The 11,629-nt window shown below is 36.2% G+C and overlaps 1 long non-coding RNA gene across 1 annotated transcript; it reads right to left on the bottom strand.

The window, feature by feature from the left end:
• Positions 1-3,289: 3,289 nt before the first annotated feature.
• Positions 3,290-9,978, bottom strand: LOC107653463 (uncharacterized). The gene is made up of 3 exons (XR_001630225.1): positions 9,625-9,978; positions 4,712-4,794; positions 3,290-3,324 (listed from the first exon to the last, which is right to left on the bottom strand). It is a non-coding gene; the product is annotated as an uncharacterized LOC107653463 (long non-coding RNA).
• Between the last annotated feature and the right edge of the window lie 1,651 nt (positions 9,979-11,629).

Raw genomic sequence — 11,629 nt, 5'->3', positions numbered from 1 at the left:
ACTGAACTGAGCCAGCTACAGCCATCCACTGATTATCAGCACAGCAGGCACAGGAGACCAGCCCACTGACAGAGACACAGACAAACCACACGCACCAAAATAATAGCGAACCGAGACACAGACGTCGAGTATGAAACCAATCAAACAGTCACAGTATCCTCGGGTATTTATGACACACTAAAATAAATAAATCAATAAATAAATAGATAAATAAAATAAAAATTCTATATTTAAAAATTAATAATTACAAATAAATTGTATATATATATATATATATATATATATATATACACACACACACACACATTTATAAATATATATACATTTAGCAGCTACTTTTAAACAAAAAGAAAGACAGAAATTGTATGCTCATATGAAACCAATCTCATATATATGCTCCAACATGTGGTGCATAAAATAATGCCATGAATAAATAAATACTGAGAACTGTGAATCTATCTATCTATCTGTCTGTCTGTCTGTCTGTCTGTCTATCTAATGATATTAAGGCCACACTTTGTTTTAATAGTAGTTTCAGCACATTATTCTTCACGAGTAAAAGCCGCCAGTTCTTTGAGAGTGAATGGAGATGTGAATCTATGTTCTTCAGAACTTTCTGTAATGGTTCAGTGATGTTTGGTTTGTCTTCATGCAGGCAGTGATTCTGAATTTTAGCTGTATATGGGAACATTATGCAAGAACGGCGTTCGTGGACATGGGTCGCCGTTACACGATCCTGCGGACCAGTTACCTGAGGATTTGTGTGAGACAGCGGCCCATATGCTTACAGATCCCCCACCACATTTCACAGATGGCAACCGATGTTGCGGGCTGCAGGCATCTTTTGGCTTTCCCGTGAGATAAACCCGCCTGGATGCAGGAAATATGGTAAAAGATGACTCACTGGACCATTTTTTTCCGTTGTTTTGTGTTTAATGCATCGTTTGGGTCTTGGATACAAACAGTTTCTGAATGGCTGCCCTGCTATAAATTCCGCCTTTGTGTAAAGAGTTTTTGTTGAAACTGGTTACAGTTTGGACATGTGTGGTCACTTAGCAACTGTCCTAAACATCCCTGTTGGTGAACTTTGACATCAAGTTAGAGTTCGCTGTTTATGCCTATTTGGCATGAATATGCCATGCTTTTGTAATTTTTTGAGACAATTCGAATTGAGGTACCAATAATATGGCCCATTGCAACTTTACTAGTTGCCTCATTTCACCAAGAAAACTCAATAACTGAAGTGCTGATTTTCAGATTTCATGTAATGCATTAATTTTTCAGCTTCACTAATAGGATTAGCAGTTGCAAACTTACAAAAGACATATGCAGTATCTTTTTTTACAGTCTAAAAATCGGACATTTCCATCCCTATTTCCATGTCATTTCAGTAAGATGGGTTCCTGGATCGATATCTTTTGTTGGTCCTGGAACAGCGGTCATATCAACCATTCGTTTAATTATTAATGTAGTTAATGGTTAGGGTTAAGTATAGGTTCCAGATTCATTGGTGGTCAATGAAAGATACCGAGGTCTACAACAGGGGTTCTCAACTCTTACCTCCAACCTTGATCAAACTCACCTGCCGGTAACTTTCTAGTGATCCTGAAGACCTTGATTAGCTTGTTCAGGTGTGTTTGATCAGGGTTGGAGCTAAATTCTGGAGGAAAGTGGGCCTCCAGGGCCAGAGTTGAGAACCCCTGGTCTACAAGATTATTGACTGATTTAAAAAGGACCCAAATAAATTACATAATTATAAATGAGAAAAATCACCAACATTAAATTCATCAATCTATAAATAAATAAATAAAGCAATAATGTATTTTTAAATAATCTTTAATTAATAAATAAATGGTTCACAGATCTAAATGCATTTATTTTGTATTTTTAAATTAAAAAAACAGTCTAGTTCATTTCAATAAAATGTGAACAAAAAAGCACTCTGGAAAAACTATGGATTAGTAAAAGAATTTGGGATATAATGTGAACATTGGAGTCACCAGCTACTTTTACAGAACTTTGGCTAACGTTCTTTCAAAGTTATGAACAAATGTTCTTCCAGTAACTAATAAAATGTTAATGGAATATGTAATCAATAGAATGTTTGTTTAGAGTTTCCTGGTCTTTAATAATGTTCTCAAAACATGTTATGTTTACATCTTTCATGTAATGTTTTATTTCTAAAACATTTTAGTGGGATGCTCATCAATTTTTTTTTCTTTTTCAGAACGTTCAAACTTAGCATTCCCATAAGGTTTGCAAAATTCTAAAATGGAATATTCCCTTAGCGCATAATTTTTTTTAATGTTTTGTAATATCCTCTGAACATTCAGAAAGAACGTTTTCATTAATGGGAACGTTAGTTAGCAAGACACTCTTGGGTCATATTTTTGTTAGCTGGGTTAGAGGAAGTTAGTGGCATTAGGTGGTTCGCCGCCTGAAAAAATCCACCATGTTTGATAGGAATTTGTTCCAGTACCAACAAAAGAAGTTTATCCCAGTATATTTATTTCCAGGCTACGGCTCATTTGTTGCATATCGTGCTAAACACCTGAGATGAAGATTACTTCTGACAAGATAAAAACAGGCCTGTCACAACAGCGTGAGACTGACGACAGCAAGAAGAGTCAAATTAGTCTCTAGTGCATCTTTAATGCAGTTTTCAGGTACATTATTATATGCAATGAGAATATCATGTCACAATACTCAGTGTGCATGCATTTAGTTTGATGGCACAATTGGCTTTAACTTCTCTTTTGCTGATTTGGGTCTCAGGATGGCAGAACTTAACCACTGTGAACAAAGTTCAATGCAGTGTTCACAAGTGGGCTAAGTCCTGACACCACACAACCAGCATAGAAATGCACGTCAATTGGGACTTCTGTCACCACTAACTCATGTGCGAGACGGTCTGCATTCCTTCAGGATTAGGGTCTCACGTGTTCAGGTGTGTGTGTGTTTTTGCAATGCATATATCTGGCGTGTCTGCAGTCTCTGAGTCGAGTCCCTCACACGAGCCATTGGAAATCCCTGGCAATGTGATTCAGTCATTAGGTTTAAAAATCACTCTGCCAGGAATTCCCCTGGCCGGCAGAAGAGGAGGGTCCGGGCTTAAGTCATTCTGTCTGAGGTGGGGTCCTACATTTCTATATCTGTCCTAACATATCATACAGAAGGGCTCTGTGAGAACAGCAGACAGATAGCAAACAGACAGGAAAAAAAAAAAAAAAAAAAAAATGGGGGAGAGTTCGGCCTAAAATGAAAGTTTTATCATCGTTTACTCACCCTCGTGTCATTCCCAACCTGTAGGGCTTTCTTTTTTTTCTGTGAAACATGAAAGGAGATGTTTAGGAGAACGTCAACGCTGCTCTTTTCCATACAGTGCACACATACAGGATGCTGAACTCAAAAGGACAGAAAAGCACCAGCGAAGTACTTGCCCAGCGAACAAAAATATGTTCTAAAAACATACCGTTCCCATTAAGTTATGAAAACATTAATTCTGAATGTTCTCTGACTATTCGAAATATTTTTGTTATGCAAACGTTAAGTGAACATTCCATTTTAGAATTTTGTGAATATTACGGGAACTTTACTTTTGAACGTTCTTTTAAGCATTCTGAAACGAGTAGTAATATTTGAAAAAAGTTACATGACTGCCCAATTAAAGCGTTTCAGAAATCATGTATAAACAAAGTTTTTGTGCTAACGCTTGAGAACATTATTAAAGACCAGATAACTCTGAACAAACTTTCTGTTTACATTACTGGAAGAACATTTGTTTATAACTTTGAAAGAACCTTGCCAGAATGTTAGCCAGTTATAAAAACATGTCAGCTGGATGTAAGCTAAACCCAAGTGACAACATTTCTGCAAAATTATGCTACTTTTTGCACATTTTGCGGCACGTTCAAAGTGAAATATCCAGTGATCCATATGTTAGTTGTTGCGTGTATCGAAGCAGTTTGGAAATAAAATGTTCGGAGAGTGGCTCTAAAAGGTCGCGTTTTTTAATGAACTAAATCCTGCTCTAAACGTACCCTAAAATGTTAACAAACGTGAGTTAAAAATGCAGTTGCTTAAGCAATCATGCAGTTTTTGCTTGCTTTGCTTGTTTTTCAACTGCTTATTGAGTTCATTACTTGTGTTTCACTGGAGCGAGCGCTGCACATCGCTGTATCAGGTGAGCTCCCGAGCAAATTTACTTTAGAAAAGCCATACTTTATGGAGCTGGTTATGTGATGCAAACGTCAAAATGTGTTAGTTTACAAATCATGCACTATGGTAAAAGTGGATTGAGCTCATAACACAGCATTGTGTAAAGAAATGCGTGAAAATAAGTCCTTATTAATCAATATTCAACCTGTAATCATAATTTGTGTGAAAAGAAATATAAGTTGTTGATGTTTTACTGCAAATAGTGTTAATTTCAGCACTAAACTGCAGTGAATAGCATGTATTTTGGAGTTTTGCAAAAATGTTGCTAGAGGAATGTTTTTACAATGGGCCTATGTTGACTTTAATGGTGCTTTTTGATTCTTTTTGGAGCTTAACAGGCAGCGTTAAGTTAAATCTTCTTTTGGGTTCCACTGAAGAAAGAATGTCCAACAGGTTTAAAAGCAAGTAAATGATGACACATGTAAACTTGCCTGCACTTGTCTGTTTAACATGCAAAGTGTGTGTGTGTGTGTTTTGTGTCTTCCAAGGGCACCTCTTTTTTTTGTTATGTAGTCCGTGGTCACTGCAGCTGGCCCCTCCTTCTGCAAGCGTCTGAGTGACTGGGCTTCCTGTAGACTTATAAAAATAGCTTTTCAATGACAGTTTGAAATGAGGTCAGAAAGACGTGCAGTCCCTGCCGAGTGACCGTAAAAAAAAACGTTAAGTATGTTGCTCTGTTCAAAACCCCGTGTCTCATCTGGAGTACAATTTAAAGAGTGACAAAAACCAGGCAGAACCTGTGAAGGATCTAGTGAATCTTGCAGGACCACTCATTCTCTCAGATAAAGTCCCAGAGGACCAGACTTATTTCACAGTTGGAAAGTTGTAGTATTTTAAGTGTTTACTTCATGTGTTTAATGCATTGCTAAGAGGAGTTTTATTTCAATATCAGCTTCATCTCAGATGTTTCTCCTAAAATAGAGACTATTATAGACATAGAGTAAGAGTTTGGACCTATAAAATCAGTGTAGATGGCATTAAGTTCTTGGATTAATACAAATTTTGGCACACTTTGAGACATTACTGAGATCTGTTCTAGAAGAGACACATCTTTGAAAACTACAGTCTTTCTTAAGAGAATCGGTCTCCATTTGCTCTTCATTTCACCTCATTGCAGTCTATTACGGCAATCTTTCCTACAGCTACTCATCAGTTTGGAGTTTTTAAAGCAGAAACATATTTTCCAGTTGTAACATGTCACTTCGCATTCTCTTCAAACTGTTTTCCCTCTAAACATTTATGAAGGAACATTTACAGCATCGTAACCAGTCGACAGAATCGTTCCAGTTCCTCACAGTTGTCAATACAAATGTCAGCTTTGAAAAAAAAGGACATGAATATGTCCAGACGCAGGGGAACTCCTAGCTTACGTAAACCAGGAGCATTATGTTTATGTCTTTACATAAAATATCCCGAATGATGCTGCAAGTAAACCTGCCAGCTCTAAACAAAGACCTCCATTACTTATAGAGTAACTATTTGTGGTGCTGTTTTTTCAGGTTTTTTCCCCACTAACTGCGCAAGATGAGACTTTGCAGTTAAGTGTTACAGACAGACAGTCATTTAGATGCTGATCAGAGGATGTGGCCCGTCGGTCTTACACGCACAGGCCCCAAAAAACAGTTAGGACATTAAAGCCGCAGTTAAAAATGTCTGAATTTCATTTGATAAGATATCAAAGCAAGTGCTTGTAACCTGCATTTTAAGGATCTTTTCTCTTTGCTATCTTCACTTTTTTTCATGGTTTTTGCTCAATGTTGTCCTCAAATTCACACAGGTTTATTATAAGAGTAACATCAGGTGTAGTTCATCACATTAACTATGGCCTTATTTAATATTTCACAACCACAAAATGTTTACTTTATCAGTAATTCTAAAGAATATCTGTTGTTTTATCATGTAAAGCCTAAGAAAACTAATTTTTTTGTGAAATGTTTTGACTGAAAAGTGTCCTTGTTTTAATAAATGACACTTGGTTTGATGTGTATGCATCAAATGGAAAGACTCTAACTTCTACACCCAAGTCAGGATTGAACTCAAATGTCCAGTTACCGAAAGCTGCAAAAGAGTTTAAAGCATGATATTTTCCCCTTAGAAAAATCATTATGCGTTTTCCACACACAAAAACGTGCCTTTCCAAGTTAGACTGCAACTGAAACGATGCATTAAGACCGAATATTGCTTTGGAAGGGCATCTGGACCATCTGAAGCGCTGTGATGTGTTTTCCCGATTTTCAAATGCTTGAAATCATCCACCCAATCTAGACTTGATGAAGTGATGCCTCACGAATGGGAAGATCTCTGTCCATTAATATTTTCCATCAGATCTTTCCTTTCAGCTTTTCCACCCCTAAATTGAAGCCGCAGTTGTTCTTTTTGCCAGTGATCTCAGTCTTTCCTCTCACTAATGACAGCGTCTGGTGTGATGTTACACCTCACAGAGCAAAAGAGCAGGAAAGACTTCTTACAGTTGTCCTCTTGATGAGGTCACACTTTCATGTTGCAGCTAATTTTAAGGATTGAAGAAAAAATACCCATAATATCATTGGCTCTGCTGCTTGCCAGATCCGTATAGTTGCCATCAAATTAGATTTTTCATTTAGCCGCTGTAGGTAATCTGATACTGGACCTTTTTAAAAAGTGGACATAGGATTGGATGCATCTGTTTAGGCCCACACAGCATCATTATACATATTCAGTAAGCAGATGCAAAATGACTTTCAAATGAAAATAACACAAAAAAAATTAAACACAAGTAAAATATTAAAAAAAAAGTATAATTGTGTTGACTGAAACACCAGCAATATATTAAAAAATTATATTTTTTTCTGATTTTAATTTGATATAATTGTATGTATATTTTATATATTATATAACAGTAGCCTATAATATTAATATCTAAATGCAATGTTGTATAAATATCTAAATATTTATACATTAAATGAGAACAAAATGTATATAAATATATTTAATCAATTTCTCATATTTACTTAATCTTATTGCACATTATCAGATTTTTTAAGTGAAATTCAAACCATTAAACAGTAGAGGACTGAATGTAATTAATGACTCAGCAAAAATCATGACAGATGGCTTCTATAAGCGTACAGTACTCCACCCTGCCCGTGAGAATATGTGCGTCTCATTTGTTCATGAGCTTCATTTAACTCAAAACCAAAGTGACTGACACCAAATACAACTTCTGCAGTGGCATTCACTGCAGAGAAAAGGCGTTCGTTCCCTTTTAAATCGAGCGTAAATTCACAGCTCATGGTTCTCGTGCTAATATCCCTGTAACTTTACTCCAGATACTGTTACACTCAATCCTCAGCAGCAGCCATTAACTTCAGCACAGTGGCCATGAAGAAAACACTCAGCAGCAAATACAGGAATCCATCACACTTGTTCCACTTGCGCGCCGTTTCCTAATCTCTGTACCAGTCCTGAGGACTCCTGCGCTCTCTGAAAAGTGGGACAGGCCTGTTTCCAGAACCTTGAAGCTTCCCTCTGTCTCTCTAGTTTCTCTCGCGGTCTCAATTTCTCATTTTTAGGCTTAATGAGCACATTATGAGGCTTATGAGGCTTCCTTTTCTGTTACACACTGCACTATATAATGTAACTATTTCATACACTTCATAATACTGTACAACTCACTATATTATATACTACAGTACACACTTCACATTAATATATACTATATACTATAAAATACTTGTCTTTTTCACTAATATGCTGTACGACACACTTTACCATACTGTGCTATGCACTTCATACACTACTACACGTTGTATTGTACACTACAGAATATCATACTAAACAATTTATGCTACTCAACACTTCAATTTACAGTATAGTGTGTAATATTACTGTAAACCTATTTTATTCGCTTCCCAATACTACATATTTGACTACTTTTTACATTTTTACAGTTTACTATATACTACAGTAAATTTTAATATACACTATACTATAAAATACATTTAATAATAATATACTGTACTACACACTTGATTATTGTTACTGTATATATACACTTCACAATCCTACACAATTTGCTACAATTTACTATATACTAGAGTACACACTTCACTGTAATATACGATAAAATGCTTGTCTTTTTTACTATAGTATACTGTGCTACACACTTTACCATACTGTGCTATGCATTTTATTATACTACACACTTGTATTGTACACTACAGAATATCATATTAAACAATTCGCTGTACTAAATGCTTAAATTTATTATACACTGTACTATACTACAGTATATATTGTAACACTATTTTATACACTTCACAGTACTACACAATTTACTACATTTTACTGTATACCGCAACACACACTTTATTATACACTATATAGTACAAAATACTTGTCTATAGTATATAATATACATACTATATCACATACAGTATATAATATACTCTACTACACACTATATTATACTACACACTTGCACACTACAAAATATCATACTAAACGCTTCAATATATTATACACTCTACTATACTACTGTATAATGTAACACTATTTTATACATTTCAATATTACACAATTTACTATATACTCAAGTACACACTTCACTGTAATATGAACAATATACTATAAAACCCTTGTCTTTTTTACTGTAGTATACTGTACTTTATTATACTACACGCTTATATTGTACACTACAGAATATCATACTGAACAATTTGTTGTACTAAACGCTTCAATATATTATACGCTGTACTAGACTACACTATTACCTACTATACAATTTACTTCTATATAACTTTGTTATATTAACATTTCACTCAACTGAATAAACTGTCTGGGTTTCTCATTCTTACTCTGAAAGAGCACAAGATGAATAATCACCTCAGGTCACTTTCGCTCTCTTGTGAGCTAGCGTTCCAGTTTGCACACACCTCGTCTAACACTCCCGGCTTGGCCTTTCTGTTTTTGCCACACTTTTTTTTTCTTCCTCTGGAAGTTGTTTTGGCTGTGCAGCGTCTGGCACGGTCTTTCGAGACTTGAGAACAATGAGAAGAATGTTTGAGCTTTTCTCCACAGCCTCATCCTCGCACTCCTTGTTTTGAGAGCGTTTTTATGACCTCCGCTTCACGCCGCCCCGAACTCATGTCTGGCTGACAGATGTTGCGCAGTCGCTCGGACGGCCCATTCAAAGAAACTATTTACGGATGACCTTTCCTCTGGACGCTCAAGTGGATCACTTGTCTGGCTGAACTCAAAAAGTTCGTCCGACCATCACCAACTACACTCCAAAGTGGTGAACAAGGGGTGTTTTTTTTTATTTTTATAGAGCAAAACGCCTTGGAAAGTTAAAAAGCAACAGCGGATAGTGGAGAAACCACATGCAGATGTTATTCAAAGTTCAGAAGTGTGACGCTGGCCTCTTACCTGGGTGATCTGACTGCTCTGTATCTCCTCCGTTCAGAGCGTGAGAGGAACCTTATAGCAGTTGTGTCTCAGAGGGAGGGTCCGACTCCTGTATAGACGCTATGAGTGTTTATATAGGAGAGAGAGAGAGAGAGAGAAAGAGAGTTCGTCTGGGGGCCAGACAGGGTGAAAGTGAATGAGAGCGGAGCGAGAGAGACCAGCGAAGGGAATTCCTATTTGTATAACGTCAGAAGTTGAGCCCTCCCCTACATCAGCGTGGATCACAGGAAGAGGCAGGGAGCAATTATACAGCAGACACACACACACACACACACACACACACACCTCATGCTATTTACGTTTCATCTGATCTCTTCCAATCACTGTTTCACCTGCATCTGTTGAGTTTCACCCAGGACAGCAGCATGTGATTGCTCTCTTTCTCAGTCTTTTACTATTCTCTACTGTACCTTCGCATTCTGCATTGGACTACACCATCCTACACAATATTTAACTTCAATAAACAACATTATAAACTACAAAGTAATGTTTTGTAGAACAGCACACTGTAAACCACAACTAGAAAATACACTGTAGTGTACTTATTGTATACTGTAGTGTAGACTATTACTTTTTCTCAAAGATCAAGAAATATTATGCTCTAAATAATATATTACACTACACCACACTGTACTTCACTACACTATACACCATTTTAGTACACTACACTACAAAAATACCATATTATAGTGCAATATTCTCTATAATATACATTTTACATGTTGTGTATACATTTAAACATTATAATCTATATAAATATTTTTACATCTGTCACTTTGTATACTAATCACTTTACTGTACTATACTGTTCTTTAAGTATATACAATACATAGAGAACAGCATACTGTTTAACTTTATTTAATATCTGTAGTACCTTAATTGTTTTCTAAACACTTACTTTTTGCTATACAATAATATATACATATACACACATGCATACATACATACAGTATATATATATATATATATATACAGTGGGTATAAAAAATAATCACCCCCTTAAAAAAAATTTAACTTATAACATGCAAGTGAAAAATATAACACCAAAATGTCAGAAAAAAAAACAGATTATATATTTCACTTGGATGTTATAAGTTGCACTGAGTAAATACTGCTGGATAAAACAATAACTGTGTCCATCTTTATTTCAGGCTGCAAAGCAACAACGTGATTAATGTGTTAATTTATTTTACTTTACTATGCTATACAATAATATTTGAATACAATACATATATAATAATTTTACATTTTAATATGCAGCATATTAGAAACAGATATTATTAAGTAAAATGACTCTTGGTTTTGGTTATTTTTTACACCTGTTGTTCATTTTCAGACACTTTCATTCATGCTTGTGCTTCATTTAAACATTTGAATGCCGTTTACAGCATGTCAATACTTGTATTAGGTCAGAAGGACACAAAGAGGTCACACCTGTGCAGTGTTTACAGGACAGACACAGACATACACACACTGACAAACACTAACCCTCCTCCAGCGCTCAGAGACATGTGTTTACTCTGAGCTCGTACACACTTTACGACTGTCCGCTCCTGCCTGACCGAATATAAAAGGGTCCGAACAACTGCACACTGTCTGGACATCACACATTCCTCACACACGCTTACATACCAGTCTCATAGCATGCTGCTGAAAGCACTGACTCGCACACTGACTTGACTTGAGGTCATCCAACACCAACACATGACGGATACATTCAGCTTCCATCCAGGTTTTGCCACATATCAAAATATCTTTTGGCTAGAGTTTTTATATGCATTACTCTTTGTGTGTTTACAGTCAGCGGTCAGGATGTCGTAGTGTCAAATAACCCATAGAGTGCTTGAATTTGTCATATGCTGAATCAGAAAGTTTGTCCGTTATTATATTTGGCACACAAGATTGAGAAGGATCATTTTTCCATTCTTTATTCTGTGTATTGCTGCTCAGGTTAGCGCATGTGAGT

The sequence above is a fragment of the Sinocyclocheilus anshuiensis genome, unplaced genomic scaffold (genome assembly GCF_001515605.1).
Source record: "Sinocyclocheilus anshuiensis isolate Anshui unplaced genomic scaffold, SAMN03320099.WGS_v1.1 scaffold383, whole genome shotgun sequence".
NCBI classification, from domain to species: domain Eukaryota; kingdom Metazoa; phylum Chordata; class Actinopteri; order Cypriniformes; family Cyprinidae; genus Sinocyclocheilus; species Sinocyclocheilus anshuiensis.
The sequence above is the reverse complement of the archived record's forward strand: the minus strand, read 5'-3'. Positions and strand labels throughout refer to the sequence as shown.